This window comes from Manis pentadactyla, chromosome 9 (genome assembly GCF_030020395.1).
Source record: "Manis pentadactyla isolate mManPen7 chromosome 9, mManPen7.hap1, whole genome shotgun sequence".
Taxonomy (NCBI): Eukaryota; Metazoa; Chordata; class Mammalia; order Pholidota; family Manidae; genus Manis; species Manis pentadactyla.
The window spans coordinates 36,432,327-36,451,736 of NC_080027.1; the positions used below are offsets into that span (position 1 = coordinate 36,432,327).

Here is a 19,410-nt window from a genome sequence, read left to right on the forward strand (position 1 = left end):
AGGCTTTGGCTCACTGATCACCCAGGAGCCCCTGGGATTGCACCCCTTCAACACTGGCCACCCGAGAGAGGCGGAGCCAACATGGCGGCGTGAGTAGGACAGTGGGAATCTCCTCCCAAAAACATATATACTTTTGAAAATACAACAAACACAACTAGCCCTAAAAGAGAGACCAGAAGACGCAGGACAGTGGCCAGACTGCAGCTACACCAGCGAGAACCCAGCGACTGGTGAAAGGGGTAAGATACAAGCCCCGGCCCTGCGGGACCCGAGCGCCCCTCCCCCCAGCTCCCGGCGGGAGAACAATAGGCAGAGCGGGAGGGAGACGGAGCCCAGGACTGCCGAACACCCAGCACCAGCCATCCGGGCCAGAGCGCAGACACAGTACATGCCCAGGGGGCCCTGGATACTGGGAGAACAGGGAGTAAGACCTCTGAGCGGGTGCTGAAGCTGATGCCCCTGTGACAAAGAAAAGCGGGGGCTTTTTGAAAGTCTTAAAGGGACAGGGACTTAACAGCTTGACGGAAAAAACCCAGGTCACAGTACAGCAGCTGGAAATTACAGGGAAAACCGGGTGCACTAACCCCCTGGGCAACAGCTCTGAGACCCCTCACGGAGGCAAACAGTCAAGCAGCCCCCCCATCCATCACCCCACCGGGCGCTGCGAAAGCAGAGAAGCAGCCTGAGACAAATTCCGCCCACAGAAAGGGAAATTTCTCCCTCCCGGCCAGGCAAGACACAAAGACCCACTCTACACGCAATTACCCAACACAAGCCACTAGGGGTCGCAGTTGCCCCAGTAAAGAAAGGCCAGTAGTAAGTGAAAATTTTGGTCCTCCCAGCTGACAGTCAATAGCACCTGTCAACATGAAAAGGCAAAAAAATATGATCCAGACAAGACTAACCCAGACAGCTTCAGCATCTGCTCAACACTGGCCACCCAACCAGCATAGCTGCATATGGCACCCACATGGGAGAACCCCAGCCCACACCCTGGGAGCCCCAACACCAGGACACTCTAGCCCACAACCACCTAGCCTCTAGCCAGCCAGCCAAAACCGGCAGGCACACAGTCTACCCAGGGGACATGCTTACACAAGGCCACACCTTTAACACTGGGAGAGGTAGCCCTTTTTCCTAACTTATAGAAGCAAACACAGAAAGTCAAACTTAATGAGACAGAAGAACATGCTTAAAACAAAAGAATATGACTAAACTTAAAAAAAAAAAAGCTAAATGTAACAGTTAAGAAATCTACCCAATAAAGAGTTTAAAGTAATGGTTATAAAGATGCTCACCAGATTTGAAAGAAGAGTGAATGAACTCAGAACCTCACCAGAGAGAGAGAAAATATTTAAAAAAGAGCCAATCATAGATGAACAATACAATAAATAAAATGAAATACACTAGAGGGAATCAACAGCAGGTCAGAGGATGAGAAACAGATCAGAAATCTGGGAGACAGAGGAATATTAAGCACTCAAGGTGAACAGCAGAAAGAAAAAAATAAAAAGAAATCAGAATAGGTTTAGATATATCTAGGACAAAATCAAACCACCTAACATTCACATTATAAGAGTCCCAGGAGGAACACAGAGAGATAAAGGACTGAAATTCTTTTTAAATAAATAATAACTGAAAACTTCCCTAACCTGAGGAAGGAAAGACATCCAGGAAATACAGAGATTTCCACAGAAGATGAACCCAAGGAGATCTACAACAAGACACAAAAACACAAAAAAGGCAAAATCAAAGACAATCTTAAAAGCAGCAAGAGAAAAGCAACAAATTACACACAAGGGAAGAAACCCCATAAGGCTATCAGATTTTTCAGCAGAAATGTTACGGACCAAAAGAGAGTGGCATGATATATTCAAAATGCTGAAAGGAAAAAAAAAAAACCTACAACCAAGAATACTTTACCCAGCAAAGTTATCACTCAAAATTGAAGAAAAGACGAAGAGCTTTCCATATAAACACAAGTTAAAAGAGTTCATAACCGGCATCTGTGAGCTGGCAGCAGAGAGGGTGGGGGGTTGGAGTCATCACTAAAGTTCTCTCAGAAAGTGCACCATAATCAATGGGGTCATGGAAAAACATTGTCATTTTAATTAAATGAGCCCGACACTGAGGAAGCCTTGGCTTAGACTTAGAGAGACTGACTCGAGATCATTACAGATAAATTGGCAATGGGGGTTTTAAGAAAGGGGAATCACAGTATTTCAACACTCTAAGAATATTTTCTACTTAAAAAAATACTTAAATATTTGACAAGTTTATTTTGGAAACATAGTCTCTCTTTAAGTGCTGGGCAGACTAACAATATGAATGACTGACGAGCACAGAAATTTTTAAACCACTTAATTGAGGTATGGTTGACATACAAAAAATTGTACGTTTAATGCATACAACTTGAGTTTGGAAGAGAAGCATACCTGACTGAAACAATTACTTCAGCCTAGGTCAACCCAATTCCTACTCCTAGAGTATATGAAGTGAACATTTTTTTTATTTCCCAATTTCATAGTGGAATGAACAGATATCACTGTCCTTACCCTTTTCTATATAAAAATTGTTCATATACATATACAGTCCCAATTTTAAAATGTTTAAAACCTTAAAAAAAAAAAGAATTCATAACCACTAACCCAGTCTTACAAGAGATGTTCCAGGGACTTCTTTAAGAAGAAAAGCCATAACTAGAAGCAAGAAAATTATGAAGAGAGAAATTTCACTGGTAAAAAAGCAAATATATAGCAAAAGTAGTAGATCAATCACTTGTATGAAAGTTGAAAGACTAAAGTATAAAAGTATTCACTTCTAAAAATTAGTTAAGGGAATCACTAAATAAAAATGCATTTAAAAAGATAATATATCCATAAAACATGGAAGGGGAGACAAAAATGTGCAGTTGGAATACATTTGAATTTAAGCAATCATATAAGACATAATATATAAATCACATAGTAACCTAACAAGCCAAAAACCTATGATGCACACAAAAAAAGAGAAAGGAATCAAATGTAATACTAAAGAAATTCATGCACAAGAGAACAAGAGAATCAAAGAATGACAAAAACACCAGAAATTTAACAACATGATGATAAGTACACACCTATAAAAACCTACTTTAAAATATAACTGGACTAAATGCTCCTATCAAGAGATACAGGGTGACTGAATAGATGGAAAAAAAAAAAAGACCCATCCATATGCTGCCTACAAAAGACTCACTTCAGACCTAAAGACACAGAGACTGAAACTGAAGGATAAAAAAAAATATCAGTGCAAACAAATGAAAAAGAAAACTGGAGTAGAATCAGACAAAACAGACTTCATAAACAAAGGCTGTTACAAGAAACAAGGACATTATAAAATGATTAAGAGCTCAATCCAATAAGAAGATATAACAACAGTACATATACACACCCAACAGAGGAGCACCTAAATACATAGAGCAAAGTTAACAGACTTGAAGGGAGAAACTGACAGTAATACAATAATAGTGGGGGACGTTGACACCCCACCTATATCAATGGATAGATCATCCAGATAGAAAATCAGTAAAGAAACAGTGTCTTTGAACAACACATTAGACCAAACGGACCTGATAGATATATACAGAATATTTCATCCCAAAACAGAAAAACACTCATTCTTTTCAAATGCACACAAAACACTCTCCAGGATAAGTCAAGTGTTAGGCCACAAACCAAGTCTTAATGAATTTAAGAAGATTAGAATTATACCAAGCATCTTCTCTGACCATAACAGTAAGAAACCAGGAATCAAAGAAAAGAAAAAGACTGGAAAAAAAAAGAAAACACATGGAGGCAACAAAACAACCTACTAGAGAAACCAGTGGGCCAACAAATAAATTAGAAGAAATAAAAAGAAAATACCTGGGGAATAATAAAAGAAGAAAAACAAGTCAAGATCTGTGGGATACAGCAAAAGCAATTCTAACTGGGAAGTCTATAGCATTACAGACCTACCTCAAGAAACAAGAAAAATCTAAAACAATCTAACTCTACATCTAAAGGAACCAAAAAAAGAAGAACAAAGTTCAAAGTTAACAGGAGGGGAACAACAAAGATCAGAGCAGAAATAAATGAAATAGAGGCTAAAAAAACAATACAAAGGATCTAAGAAACTAACAGTTGGTTCTTTGAAAAGATAAACAAAATTGACGAACCTTTAGGTAGGTTCATCAAGAAAAAGAGGGCTTTAAATAACATCAGAAATGAGAGAGAAGTTAAAACTGACACCACAGAAACACAATTATAAGAGATTACTATGAAATATTATATGCCAACAAATTTGACAACCTAGAAGTGGATAAATTCCCATGAACATATAATCTCCTGAGACTGAACCAAAAATAAATAGAAAATCTGAAAAGACCAATGACTAGAATAAATTAAGTGGCAATCAAAATACTCCCAACAAACAAAAGTCTAAAACCAGATGGCTTCACAGCTGAATTCTACCAAACATTGAAGAAGAGTTACTACCTATCTTTCTCAAACTATGCCAAAATATTGAAGAGGAAGGAAAGCTTCCAAATTCATTTGAGGCCATCATCACCTTAAAGACACTATAAAAAAACAAACTTACATACCAATATCCTCCATGAACATAGATACAAAAATCCTTAACAAAATATAAGCAAACCTAATTCAAAAATACATAAAAAGGATCATTCACCACAACCAAGTGGGATTTATGCCAGGGATACAAGGATGGTTCAATATACACAAATCAATCCATGTGATACACCACTTTAACAAAACCAAAAGTAAAATCCATATGGTCATCTGAATAGATGCTGAAAAATGATTTGACAAAATACAACATCTTTCATGATAAAACCTCTCAACAAAGTGGGCACAGAGGAAATATATATATCAACATAATAAAGGCATATATGACAAACCCACAGCTATCATCATATGCAGTGACAAAAGCTGACAGTTTTCCTTTTAAAAATCAAGAACAAGAGGAAAAAGCAGTGGAAACAGATGGTGGTATAGGAAGTGAGGCAGAAATCTCCTCCCAAAACCACATATAACACAAAAATACAGCAAATACAATTAATCCTAAAAGAGTGACCAGAAGAAGATTGCAATGGCCAGCCTACATCTGGAAAAAAAAAAAAAGAGAGCAGACCTCACAGAAATGGGTAAAGTACCAAAGCTGCCATCCAGCAGGACCCAAGCCCTCTCCCTACCCCAGGTGCCTGGCAAGAAGAAGAAAAACAGAGTGGGGAGGGAGTAGCAGGCCAGGACTGCTAAATACCCAGCCCTGGAGATCTACTACAAGAGCACAAATCCACATTGCATGGTCCTCTGAAGATTAGAGAGGTTGGAAAGCAAAGACAGGCAGAATACTCGGAGAGACTGAGATTCCAGCTGCTTGTGGAGAACAGGTTCCCATAAACAGCTTCCCTGGGAAAAAAGAAAGGCAGGAGCTTTGAAAGACTTCCTAACAGTGAGAGAGCTGCTAAAGGAGCAAGGATTACACAGAGCTTGCTGCTCAGGAGAAGGGACAGGTGAACAAAATTGTCCTCGTACACTCAGCCCAGCAGGTTCAGAACTTTCAGGAGCTGCAGGTGCTCCATCGCCCCCAGCTGGTAAAACAGTCCTGAGTTTCCTCCACCGTGATACACAGCTTGTCACTCTTTCCTCCTGGCCAACACCTGTGCACAAACCTGCTGCCCCTGCCATTGTGCCAGGCCAGCCCCACCTATGGCAGCAACAGGGGCTTAACACAGAGGGCTGCTCCATGCAAGCTCAGCTCACTGGCTCTGACAGTGGAGGCAGGCACTGTGACCAGGAATCAGGAAAGAGCTCTTTCCTCCCAGCAGGCACCGGAATGGCTCACCTGCAACCCTTGCCATCACTCCAGGCCAGCCAGAGGGCAGCCCCACCTAGGGTAGCTACAGGGGAGTATCACATAGGCTGCTCCCTGCATGTGTGGCTCACTGGCCCTCACAGTGGAGGAAGGCACTGCAGCCAGGAAGGAGGAAAGAGGCCTTTCCTGCCAGCAGGCACCAGTGCCACTCACCTATGACCCTCACCATTGCGCCAGGTGCTGGGCAGCTCTGAAGAGTAGAGCTTCTGGCTACTAGAGGGCACTGCCTACACAAAGCTAGTATTCCACATTATCCAGTAGGATTATGAGAAAGCAGAAGAACCTTGTTCAATCCAAAATTCCTCAAACACCAAAAAGAGGGCTCAGTGAAAGTGAAACCACCAATCTTCCTGAAAAAGATTACAAAATAAAAATCATAAAAATGCTAACAGAGCTACAGAAAAATATTCAAGATCTAAAGAATGAATTTGACAGAGATAGACACTTTGAAAAATACAGTATATGAAATGAAACACACAATGGAGGGATTTAAAAACAGACTAGAAGAGGGAGAGGAGATGGGAAATGCAATAGAAATTAGAGAACAGGAATACAAAGAAGCTGAGGCAGAAAGAGAAATAAAGATCTCTAGGAACAGAAGAATATAAGACAACTCTCTGATCAATCCAAGTGAACAATATTCGCATTATATGGATACCAGAAGAAGAAGAGAGAGAAAAGGGAATAGAAAGTCTCTTTGAGGAGGTAATTGCTGAAAAATTCCCCAATCTGGGGAAGGAGATAGTCTCTCAGGCCATGGAAGTGCACAGATCTCCCAACACAAGAGACTCAAGGAAGACAACACCAAGACACATAGTAATTAAAATGGCAAAGATCAAGGAAAAGGACAGACTATTAAAAGAAGGCAGAGGGAGAAAAAAGATCACCTACAGAGGCAAACCCATCAGGCTATCATCAGACTTCTGAGCAGAAACATTATAGGCCAGAAGGGAGCGGCAAGATATATTTAATGCAATGAAACAGAAGGGCCTCCAAACAAGAATACTCTACCCAGAAGATTATCATTTAAATTTGAAGTGGGGATCAAACAATTTCCAGATAACCAAAAGTAGGGAATTTACATCCCACAAACCATCTCTAAAGTAATTCCATTTACAACTGCATATAAAGGAATAAAATACCTAGGAACAAACCTAACAAAGAAGGTGAAAGACCTATGCCCTGAAAACTACAAGACACTCTTGAGAGAAATTAAAGAAGACACCAATAAATGGAAATATATCCCATGCTCATGGGCAAGAAGAATTCCTATTGTCAAAATGGCCATCCTGCCTAAAGCAATCTACAGATTTAATACAATCCCTATCAAAATACCAACAGCATTATTCAACGAACTAGAGCAAATAGTTCTAAAATTCATATGGAACTACAAAAGACCCTAAGTAGCCACAGCAATCCTGAGAAGGAAGAATAAAGGTGCAGGAATTATGCTCCCCAACTTCAAGCTCTACTACAAAGCCACAGTAACCAAGAAAATTTGGTACTGGCACAAGAACAGAGCTATAGAATAATGGAATAGAACAGAGAGTCCAGAAATAAACCCACACATACATGACCAATTAATATATGATAAAGGAGCCATAGACATACAAAGGGGAACGGACAGCCACTTCAACAACTGATGTTGGCAAAACAGGACAGCTACAGGTAAGAGAATGAAATATTGTTATTGTCTAACTCCAAACACAAAAGTAAACTCAAAATGGGTCAAAGACCTGAATGTAAGTCATGAAACCATAAAACTCTTAGAAGAACATATAGGCAAAAATCTCTTGAATATAAACATTAGCAACTTTTTCCTGAACACATCTTCTTGGGCAAGGGAAACAAAAGCGAAAATGAACAAATGGGACTACACCAAACTGAAAAACTTCTGAACAGCAAAGGACACCATCAGTAGAACAAAAAGGCATCCTACAGTATGGGAGAATATATTCATAAAGGACATATGGAATAAGGGGTTAACATCCAAAATATATGAAGAATTCACATGCCTCAACACCCAAAAAGCAAATAACCCCATTTAAAAAATGGGCAGAGGATCTGAACAGACAGTTCTCCAAAGAAGACATTCATATAGCTAACAGACACATGAAAAGATGCTCCATATCGCTAATCATCAGGAAAATTTAAATTAAAACCATAATGAGACATCACCTCACACCAGTTAGGATGGCAAACATAGAAAAGATTAGGTACAACAAATGCTGGTGAGGATGTGGAGAAAGGGGAACCCTCCTACACTGCTGGTGGGAATGTAGTTTAGCTCAACCATTGTGGAAGGCAATATGAAGGTTCCCCAAAAAACTAAAAATAGAAATACCATTTGACCCAGAAATTGCACTCCTAGGAACTTACTTAAAGAAAAGAAGATCCAGATTCAAAAAGACATATGCACCCCTATGTTTATTGCAGCACTATTTACAACAGCCAAGACATGGAAGCAACCTAAGTGTCCATCAGTAGAAAAATGGATAAAGAAGATGTGGTACATATACACAATGGAATATTATTCAGCCATAAGAAGAAAACAATCCTAACATTTGCAACAACATGGACTGAGCTATGCTCAGTGAAATAAGCCAGGTGGAGATAGACAAGTACCAAAAGATTTCACTCATTTGTGGAGTAAAACAACAAAACAAAACTGAAGGAACAAAACAGCGGCAGACTCACAGAACCCAAAAATGGGCTACTGGTTACCAAAGGGAAAGGGAATGGTAAGGTGGGTAGGGAGGGATAAGGGGATTAAGAGGTATTATGATTAGCACACATAATGTAGGGGGAGCACAGGGAAGGTAGTATAGCACAGAGAAGACAAGTAGTGATTCTATAGCATCTTACTATGCTGATAGACGGTCACTGTAATGGAGTATGTGGAGGGGGTGACTTGAGAGTGAATGTAGTAACCACAATGTTCCTCATATGAAACCTTCATAAGACTGTATATCAATGATACCTTAATAAAAGAATTAAAAATTAAATTAAAAATAAATAAATATAAACCAAGAACAAGATACCCACTCACCACTTCCATTCAATATAATATTTGAAGTCCTAGCCACAGCAGTTAGACAAAGAAATATAAGTCATACAATTTGGTAAGGAAGAAGTAAAATTGTCACTATCTGCATATGACATATATAGAAAACCCTAAACTCCACCAAAAAAACTGTTAGAAGTAATTAATTCAGTAAAATTTCAAGATTCAAAATCAATATATAGAAATGCTACATTTCTATACACTAATAAAAAACTACCAGTAAGAGAAAGCAAGAAAACAATCCCATTTATAATCAGATCAAAAAAGAATAAAATGCCTAGGAATAAATCTAACCAAGAAGGAAAATGACCTGTACACTGAAAGTTTTAAGATCCTGATAAAAGAAATTTAAGAAGACACAAATAAATGAAAAGAGACTGTGTTTATGGAATGAAAGGGCTAATATTGTTAAAATGTCGATACTACCCATAGCAATCTACAAATTCAATGCAACCCTTATCAAAATTTCAATCATTTTCTACAGAATTATAACAAATAATTCTAAAATTTGAATGGAAACAAAAAGACCCCAAATAAACAACACACAATTAAGAAAGAAGAACAAAGCTGAAGGTATCACACTCCCTTGTCTCAAACTATATTACAAAGCTATAGTAATCAAAACAGTATGGTATTGGCATAAAACAGGTACAAAGATCAATGGAACAGAATAGAGAGCCCAACCCCAAATAGCCAAAGCAATCCTGAGAAGGAAGAATAAAGCAGGAGGTATCTCGCTCCCCAACTTCAAGCTCTACTACAAAGCCACAGTAATCAAGACAATTTGGTACTGGCACAAGAACAGGACCATAGACCAGTGGAACAGAACAGAGACTTCAATATTCATCCAAACATATATGGTCAATTAATATATGATAAAGGAGCCATGGACATACAATGGGTAAATGACAGCCTCTTCAACAGCTTGTGTTGGCAAAACTGGACAGCTACATGTAAGAGAATGAAACTGGATGATTGTCTAATCCCATACACAAAAGTAAACTCCAAATGGATCAAAGACCTGAATATAAGTCATGAAACCATAAAACTCTTAGAAAAAACATAGGCAAAAATCTCTTGGACATAAACATGAGTGACTTCTTCATGAACATATCTCCCCGGGCAAGGGAAACAAAAGCAAAAATGAACAAGTGGGACTATAACAAGCTGAAAAGCTTCTGTACATCAAAGAACACCACCAATAGAACAAAAAGGCATCCTACAATATGGGAGAATACATTGATAAATAACAGATCTGATAAAGGGTTGACATCCAAAATATATAAAGAGGTCACGCACCTCAACAAACAAAAAGCAAATAATCCAATTAAAAAATAGGCAGAGGAGCTGAACAGACAGTTCTCCAAAGAAGAAATTCAAATGGCCAACAGACACATGAAAAGATGCTCCACATCGCTAGTCATCAGAGAAATGCAAATTAAAACCACAATGAGATATCACCTCACACCAGTAAGGATCGCCATCATCCAAAAGACAACAACAACAAATGTTGGTGAGGTTGCGGAGAAAGGGGAACCCTCCTACACTGTTGGTGGGAATGTAAATGAGTTCAACCATTGTGGAAAGCAGTATGGAGGTTCTTCAACAAGATCAAAATAGAAATGCCATTTGACCCAGGAATTCCACTTCTAGGAATTTATCCTAAGAATACAGCAGCCCAGTCTGAAAAAGACATATGCACCCCTATGTTTATCGCAGCACTATTTACAATAGCCAAGAAATGGAAGCAACTTAAGTGTCCATCAGTAGATGAATGGATAAAGATGTGGTACATATACACAATGGAATATTACTCAGCCATAAGAAGAAAACAGATCCTATCATTTGCAACAACATGGATGGAGCTAGAGGGTATTATGCTCAGTGAAATAAGCCAGATGGAAAAAGACAAGTATCAAATGATTTCACTCATCTGTGGAGTATAAGAACAAAGCAAAAACTAAAGGAACAAAACAGCAGCAGACTCATAGAACCCAAGAATGGACTAACAGTTACCAAAGGGAAAGGGACTGGGGAGGGTGGGTGGGAAGGGAGGGATAAGGGGAAAAAGAAAGGAGGGGGGAATTACTATTAGCAGCCATAATGTAAGGTGGGGGGACACGGGGAGGGCTGTACAACACAGAGAAGAAGAGTAGTGATTCTATAGCATCTTACTACACTGATGGACAGTGACTGTGAAGGGGTATGTAGGGGGGACTTGATGATGGGGGGAGTCTAGTAAACATAATGTTCCTCATGTAATTGTAGATTAATGATACCTAAATAAATGAATGAATGAATGAATGAAAAGTACAACTTTCAGTTATAAATAAGTCCTGGGGCTGGAGATCACAGGAAGATGGCGGCATGAGTAGTTCAGAGGAAATCTCCTCCCCAAAACATATGTATTTATGAAAATACAATAAATACAACTATTCCTAAAAGAGACACCAGTGGATGCAGTACAACAGCCAGGATACATCTACATCTGCGAGAATTCAGCATCACATGAAGGGGGTAAGATACAAGCCGCGGCCAGGCGGGACCCAAACGTTCCCCCACCCCAAAACCTGACGGGAAGAAAGGAGTCAGAATGGGGAGGGGGTGAAAGCCCAAGACTGCTAAACAACCAGCTCTAGAAATCTGTACCCAGAACGCAGACACAAGGTGCACGGGGTGCTGGATATTAGAGTAATGGAAAAGCAAAACCTGTGGGCAGGTCCCTGCAACCGGTGCCCGTGAGACAAAGAAAAGTGAGTGCTTTCTGCAAGTCTTAAAGAGACAGGGACCCCATAGCTGGACAAAGTTGTCCCGGCAGCTGGGAATATCGGGGAAACTTAGGCACCCTAAATGGAGGCAGTGCAGTTCTGAAGCCCTCACAGGACTAGGCAGCCTGCCAGTCATTCCTCCAACTGGCACGGACCCCGACACATGGGCCCAGTAGCAGGAGAGTGGGAGCACGCACAGGGGGCGGAAGCACTAGAAGGAACTGAGAGCAGATCCATGCGCCGCAGGGCTAGCCTGCAGCGGCGCAATCGGACAGCCCAGGCGCGGCTCACACGCACTGGTGGCAGTGAAGCCAGAGCCCGGTAGAAGCCTGCGTGGAAAAGCCCCACGCGCACTGGCAGCAGAGCCAGAGGGAGCAGGCGCACTCCCAGGAGCCGACTGGAATCCAAGCCCAAAGCACAGCCGCCTGGGCCAGACCCAAAGGCCGCTGCTGTCACACAGCTGCCCGACAGGGTCGCTGCTAGCACGGAGGAGCTCATGTGGCATGCCTCCCACTCCCCACAGGGCTCCACGCTGCTCTGAGTCACCCCACCCACAACACCTTAGGAGATTAACCCAGTGGCTGCTAAAAGAGTGCAGGTAGCCTTCACAGGCAGCAGAGAAGGGCAAGGCATCCAGCAAGCAGGAATGGACTTTCTTCCCCCAGCTGACACACCCGCAACCTGCCTATAGCCACTGCAATCACCATGAAAAGGCAAAAAAATCTGGTCCAGTGCAAGATAGTTACACCTGAGAAAGGATCTACAGAGGCAGACCTAACCAGTCTCCCTGAAAAATACTTCAAAATAAAAATCATAAACATGCTGACAGAGCTGCAGAGAAATACGCAAGAGCTAAGGGATGAAGTCCGGAGGGAGATCACAGATGTCTGGAGGGAGATTACAGAAGTGAAACAAACTCTGGAAGGATTTATATGCAGAATGGATAAGATGCAAGAGGCCATTGATGGAATAGAAACCAGAGAACACAAACGCATAGCTGATGCAGAGAGAGATAAAAGGATCTCCAGGAATGAAACAATATTAAGAGAACTGTGTGACCAATCCAAAAGGAACAATATCCGCATTATAGGCATACCAGAGGAAGAAGAGAGAGAAAAAGAGATAGAAAGTGTCTTTGAAGAAGTAATTGCTGAGAACTTCCCCAAACTGGGGGAGGAAATAGTTGCTCAGACTACGGAGGCACACAGAACTCCCGAGACATGGAACCCAAAGAGGACAACACCAAGATACATAATAATTAAAATAGCAAAGATCAAGGACAGGGACAGAGTATTAAAGGCAGCCAGAGAGAATAAAAAGGTCACCTACAAAGGAAAACCCATCAGGCTATCATCAGACTTCTCAACAGAAACCTTACAGGCCAGAAGAGAATGGCATGATATATTTAATGCAATGAAACAGAAGGGCCTTGAACCAAGGATACTGTATCCAGCATGATTATCATTTAAATATGAAGGAGGGATTAAACAATTCCCAGACAAGCAAAAGTTGAGGGAATTTTCCTCCCACAAACCACCTCTACAGGGTATCTTACAGGGACTGCTCTAGATGGGAGCACTCCTAAAAAGATCACAGAACAAAACACCCAACATATGAAGAATGGAGGAGGAGGAAAAAGAAGGGAAAGAAATAATCATCAGACTGTGTTTATAACAGTTCAATAAGCAAGTGAGGTCAGACAGTAAGGTAGTAAACAAGCTAACCTTGAACCTTTGGTAACCACAAATCTAAAGCCTGCAATGGCAATAAGTACATATCTTTCAATGGTCACCCTAAATGTAAATGGACTGAATGTACCAATCAAAAGACACAGAGTAATAGAATGGATAAATAAGCAAGAACCATCTATACGCTGCTTACAAGAGACTCACCTCAAAACCAAAGACATGTACAGATTAAAAGTCAAGGGCTGGAGAAAGATATTTCATGCAAACAACAGAGAGAAAAAAGCAGGTGTTGCAATACTAGTATCAGACAAAATAGACTTCAAAATAAAGAAAGAAACAAGAGATAAAGAAGGACATTACATAATGATAAAGGGCTCAGTCCAACAAGAGGATATAACCATTATAAACATATATGTACCCAATACAGGAGCACCAATATATGTGAAACAAATACTAACAGAATTAAAGGAGGAAATAGAATGCAATGCATTCATTTTAGGAGACTTTAACACACCACTCACCCCAAAGGACAGATCCACCAGACAGAAAATAAGTAAGGACACAGAGGCACTGAACAACACACTAGAACAGATGGACCTAATAGACATCTATAGAACTCTACATCCAAAAGCAACAGGATACACATTCTTCTCAAGTGCACATGGAACATTCTCCAGAATAGACCACATACGAGGCCACAAAAAGAACCTCAGTAAATTCCAAAAGACTGAAATCCTACCAACCAACTTTTCAGACCACAAAGGTATAAAACTAGAAATAAATTGTACAAAGAAAGCAAAAAGGTTCACAAACACATGGAGGCTTAACAACATGCTCCTAAACAATCAATGGATCAATGACCAAATTAAAATGGAGATCTAGCAATATATGGAAACAAATGACAACAATAACACAAAGCCCCAACTTCTGTGGGATGCAGCAAAAGCAGTCTTAAGAGGAAAGTATATAGCAATCCAGGCATATTTAAAGAAGGAATAAAAATCCCAAATGAATAGTCTAATGTCACAATTATCGAAATTGGAAAAAGAAGAACAAATGAGGCTTAAGGTCAGCAGATGGAGGGACATAATAAAGATCAGAGAAGAAATAAATAAAATTGAGAAGAATAAAATAGAAAAAAATCTATGAAACCAAGAGCTGGTTCTTCAAGAAAATAAACAAAATAGATAAGCCTCTAGCCAGACTTATTAAGAGAAAAAGAGAGTCAATACACATCAACAGAATTAGAAACGAGAAAGGAAATATCATGACGGACCCCACAGAAATACAAAGAATTATTAGAGAATACTATGAAAACCTATATGCTAACAAGCTGGGAAACCTAGGAGAAATGGACAACTTCCTAGAAAAATACAACCTTCCAAGACTGACCCAGAAAGAAACAGAAAATCTAAACAGACCAATTACCAGCAATGAAATTGAATCAGTAATCAAAAAACTACCCAAGAACGAAACCCCCGGGCCAGATGGATTTACCTCGGAATTTTATCAGACATACAGAGAAGACATAACACCCATTCTCCTTAAAGTTTTCCAAAAAATAGAAGAGATGGGAATATTCCCAAACTGATTCTATGAAGCCAACATCACCCTAATACCAAAACCAGGCAAAGACCCCACCAAAAAAGAAAACTACAGACCAAAATCCCTGTTGAACGTAGATGCAAAAATACTCAACAAAATATTAGCAAACCGAATTCAAAAATACATCAAGATGATCATACACCATGACCAAGAGGGATTCACCCCAGGGATGCAAGGATGGTGCAACATTGGAAAATCCATCAACATCATTCACCACATCAACAAAAAGGAGGACAAAAACCACATGATCATCTCCATAGATGCTGAAAAAGCATTCAACAAAATTCAACATCCATTCGTGATAAAAACTCTCAACAAAATGGGCATAGAGGGCAAGTACCTCAACATAATAAAGGCCATATATGATAAACCCACAGCTAACATCATACTGAACAGTGAGAGGCTGAAAGCTTTTCCTCTGAGATCGGGAACAAGACAGGGATGCCCACTCTCCCCACTGCTATTCAACGTGGTACTGGAGGTCCTAGCCATGGCAATCAGACAAAACAAAGAAATACAAGGAATCCAGATTGGTAAAGAAGAAGTCAAACTGTCACTATCTGCAGATGACATAATATTGTACATAAAAAACCCTAAAGACTCCACTGCAAAACTACTAGAACTAATATCAGAATTCAGCAAAGTTGCAGGATACAAAATTAACACACAGAAATCTGTGGCTCTCCTATACACTAACAATGAACTAATAGAAAGAGAAATCAGGAAAACAATTCCATTTGCAATAGCATCAAAAAGAATAAAATACCTAGGAATAAACCTAACCAAGGAAGTGAAAGACCTATACCCTGAAAACTACAAGACACTCTTAAGAGAAATTAAAGAGGTCACTAACAAATGGAAACTCATCCCATGCTCCTGGCTAGGAAGAATTAATATTGTCAAAATGGCCATCCTGCCCAAAGCAATATACAGATTTGATGCAATCCCTATCAAATTACCAACAGTATTCTTCAATGAACTGGAACAAATAGTTCAAAAATTCATATGGAACTGTCAAAGACCCCGAATAGCCAATGCAATCCTGAGAAGGAAGAATAAAGTGGGGGGATCTCGCTCCCCAACTTCAAGCTCTACTACAAAGCCACAGTAATCAAGACAATTTGGTACTGGCACAAGAACAGAGCCACAGACCAGTGGAACAGAATAGAGACTCCAGACATTAACCCAAACATATATGGCAAATTAATATTTGATAAAGGAGCCATGGACATACAATGGGGAAATGACAGTCTCTTCAACAGATGGTGCTGGCAAAACTGGACAGCTACATGTAAGAGAATGAAACTGGATCACTGTCTAACCCCATACACAAAAGTAAACTCCAAATGGATCAAAGACCTGAATGTAAGTCATGAAACCATAAAACTCTTAGAAAAAAACATAGGCAAAAATCTCATGGACATAAACATGAGTGACTTCTTCATGAACATATCTCCCCGGGCAAGGGAAACATAGGCAAAAATGAACAAGTGGGACTATATCAAGCTAAAAAGCTTCTGTACAGCAAAGGACACCATCAATAGAACAAAAAGGTACCCTACAGTATGGGAGAATATATTCATAAATGACAGATCCGATAAAGGATTGACATCCAAAATATATAAAGAGCTCACACGCCTCAACAAACAAAAAGCAATTAATCCAATTAAAAAATGGGCAGAGGAGCTGAATAGACAGTTCTCTAAAGAAGAAATCCAGATAGCCAACAGGCACATGAAAAGATGCTCCACATCGCTAATCATCAGAGAAATGCAAATTAAAACTACAATGAGATATCACCTCACACCAGTAAGGATCGCCATCATTGAAAAGACAAACAACAAAAAATGCTGGCAAGGTTGCGGAGAAAGGGGAACCCTCCTATACTGCTGGTGGGAATGTAAACTAGTTCAACCATTGTGGAAAGCAGTATGGAGGTTCCTCAGAATGCTCAAAATAGAAATACCATTTGACCCAGGAATTCCACTTCTAGAAATTTACCCTAAGAATGCAGCACTCCAGTTTGAAAAAGACAGATGCACCCCTATGTTTATTGCTGCATTGTTTACAATAGCCAAGATATGGAAGCAACCTAAATGTCCATCAGTAGATGAATGGATAAAGAAGAAGTGGTACATATACACAATGGAATATTACTCAGCCATAAGAAAAAAACAGATCCTACCATTTGCAACAACATGGATGGAGCTAGAGGGTATTATGCTCAGTGAAATAAGCCAGGCGGAGAAAGACAAGTACCAAATGATTTCACTCATATGTGGAGTATAAGAACAAAGGAAAACTGAAGGAACAAAACAGCAGCAGAATCACAGAACCTAAGAATGGACTAATAGTTACCAAAGGGAAAGGGACTGGGGAGGATGGGTGGGAAGGGAGGGATAAGGGCGGGGAAAAAGAAAGAGGGCATTACGATTAGCATGTATCCCATGCTCCTGTATACCATGTATACCATGGGGGGCACGGGGAGGGCTACGCAACACAGAGAAGACAAGTAGTGATTTTACAGCATCTTACTATGCAGATGGACAGTGACTGTGAAGGGGTATGTGGCGGGGACTTGGTGAAGGGGGGAACCTAGTAAACATAATGTTCTTTCTGTAATTGTAGATTAATGATACCAAAATAAAAAATATAAAAAATAAAAAATAAAAAAAAATAAGTCCTGGGATGTAATGTACAGCATGGTGACTATAATTAATATTATATTGCATATTTCAAAGTTGCTAGAAAAGTAATTCTTAAAAGTTTTCAATATAATAAAAATTTATAACTGTGTGGCTATGAATGCTAACTAAACTTACTGAGGTGATTTCATGATATATACATATATCAAATGATTATATCATATACCTGAAATCAATGTTAAATCAATTCCATCTCAAAATATAATAAAAGCAACCTCTTTCAACAGAAAAAAAAGCTATCCAGAGTAAAAAGGTAACCTATAGAATGACAGGAATTTTATATTTTTTACAATAAATTTTACATTATATATTTTATATTTATATACATATTTAAAATCATGCATCTAAGGTATTCATATCCAAAATATACAGAGAACTTGTAAAACTCAAAAAAACCAATCAGATTAAAAAATGGGCAATGAACTTGAACAGACATTTCTCCAAAAATTTACAGATCACCAATAAGCACATGAAAAGATGCTCAACATCACTAATCCTTATGAAATACAAGTCAAAACTACAAGATACCACCTCACACTCATTAGGATGGCTGCTATTAAAAAAAAAAAAAAAAAACAGAAAAGTACTGGTGAGGATGTGCAGAATTGGAACCTTTGTACATTGTTGGTGGAAATGTAAAAGGGTACAGCCACTATAGAAAACAGTATGGAGTTTACTTAAAAAATGAAAAATAGAATTACTATATAACCCAGCAATTCTACTTCTGGGTATACACTCAAAAGAATCAAAAGCAGGGTCTTGAAGAGATATTTGTACACCCATGTTCACAGCAGCATTATTTATAATAACTAAAATGTGGAAGCAACCCGACTGTTCACTGACCAATGAACAGATTACCAAAATGTGATTTATATATATACAATGGAATATTCAGCATCACAGAGGAAATTCTGCAATTTGCTGCATGAATGAACCGTGGGGGCATCTGCTAAGTGAAATAAGCCAAACACATATACATATGATTCCACTTACATGAGTTTTGTGATTACAAAATCATAGAGACAGAGGTATAATGGGGTTGCCAGAAGCTACGGGGAGAGAATAGGAACATGGGAAGTTGTTTCCTAAGTACAGAGTTTCAGATTCACAAGACAAAGAGAGTTATAGACATGGATGGTGGTAATGTTTACACAACATCAATGCTTTTAACACCACTGAACTGTACACTTAAAAATGGTTAATATGGTAAGTTTTATGTTCTATGCATTTTAAAACACACAGACAAAAAGAAAATTGGGGGAAAAATACCTACTTCTATGGCTAAAACCGTGAGTGATTTTTTAAGCAAGCTGGACGTGAATAGACAGCCACCGACAATAAAGATTTTGTTTGTTTTAGTGAAAGTGGAGGGGTGTTGATACCAGAGTAAGTGGGAATTCTACTCTGGAAGACACAATCCACTCCCATGAACTCTAGGGGGAAAATCTGTTATGTCGACCAACCCAGTGCAGACCTTCCCAGTGCAGCCCAGCTCCTGACACCCCAATCTGAAGTTCCCATCTGGTCTGGAGCCCTCTGGGACCTCTCACCCGTCCTTCCAGTACCCAGACACCTCAAGGAATTATGCTGGCAATGCAAACCAGGACCACCCTCTCCAACCCCCATCTCCACCCCCACACACCAGAGAGCTCAAAGGAGAGAAGCAG

General features: G+C 39.6%; 1 protein-coding gene across 1 annotated transcript in view; it reads right to left on the reverse strand.

The window, feature by feature from the left end:
* USP35 (ubiquitin specific peptidase 35) overlaps positions 1 to 19,410 on the reverse strand; it is a 51,679-nt gene that overhangs the window by 13,254 nt on the left and 19,015 nt on the right. The window lies entirely within an intron of this gene.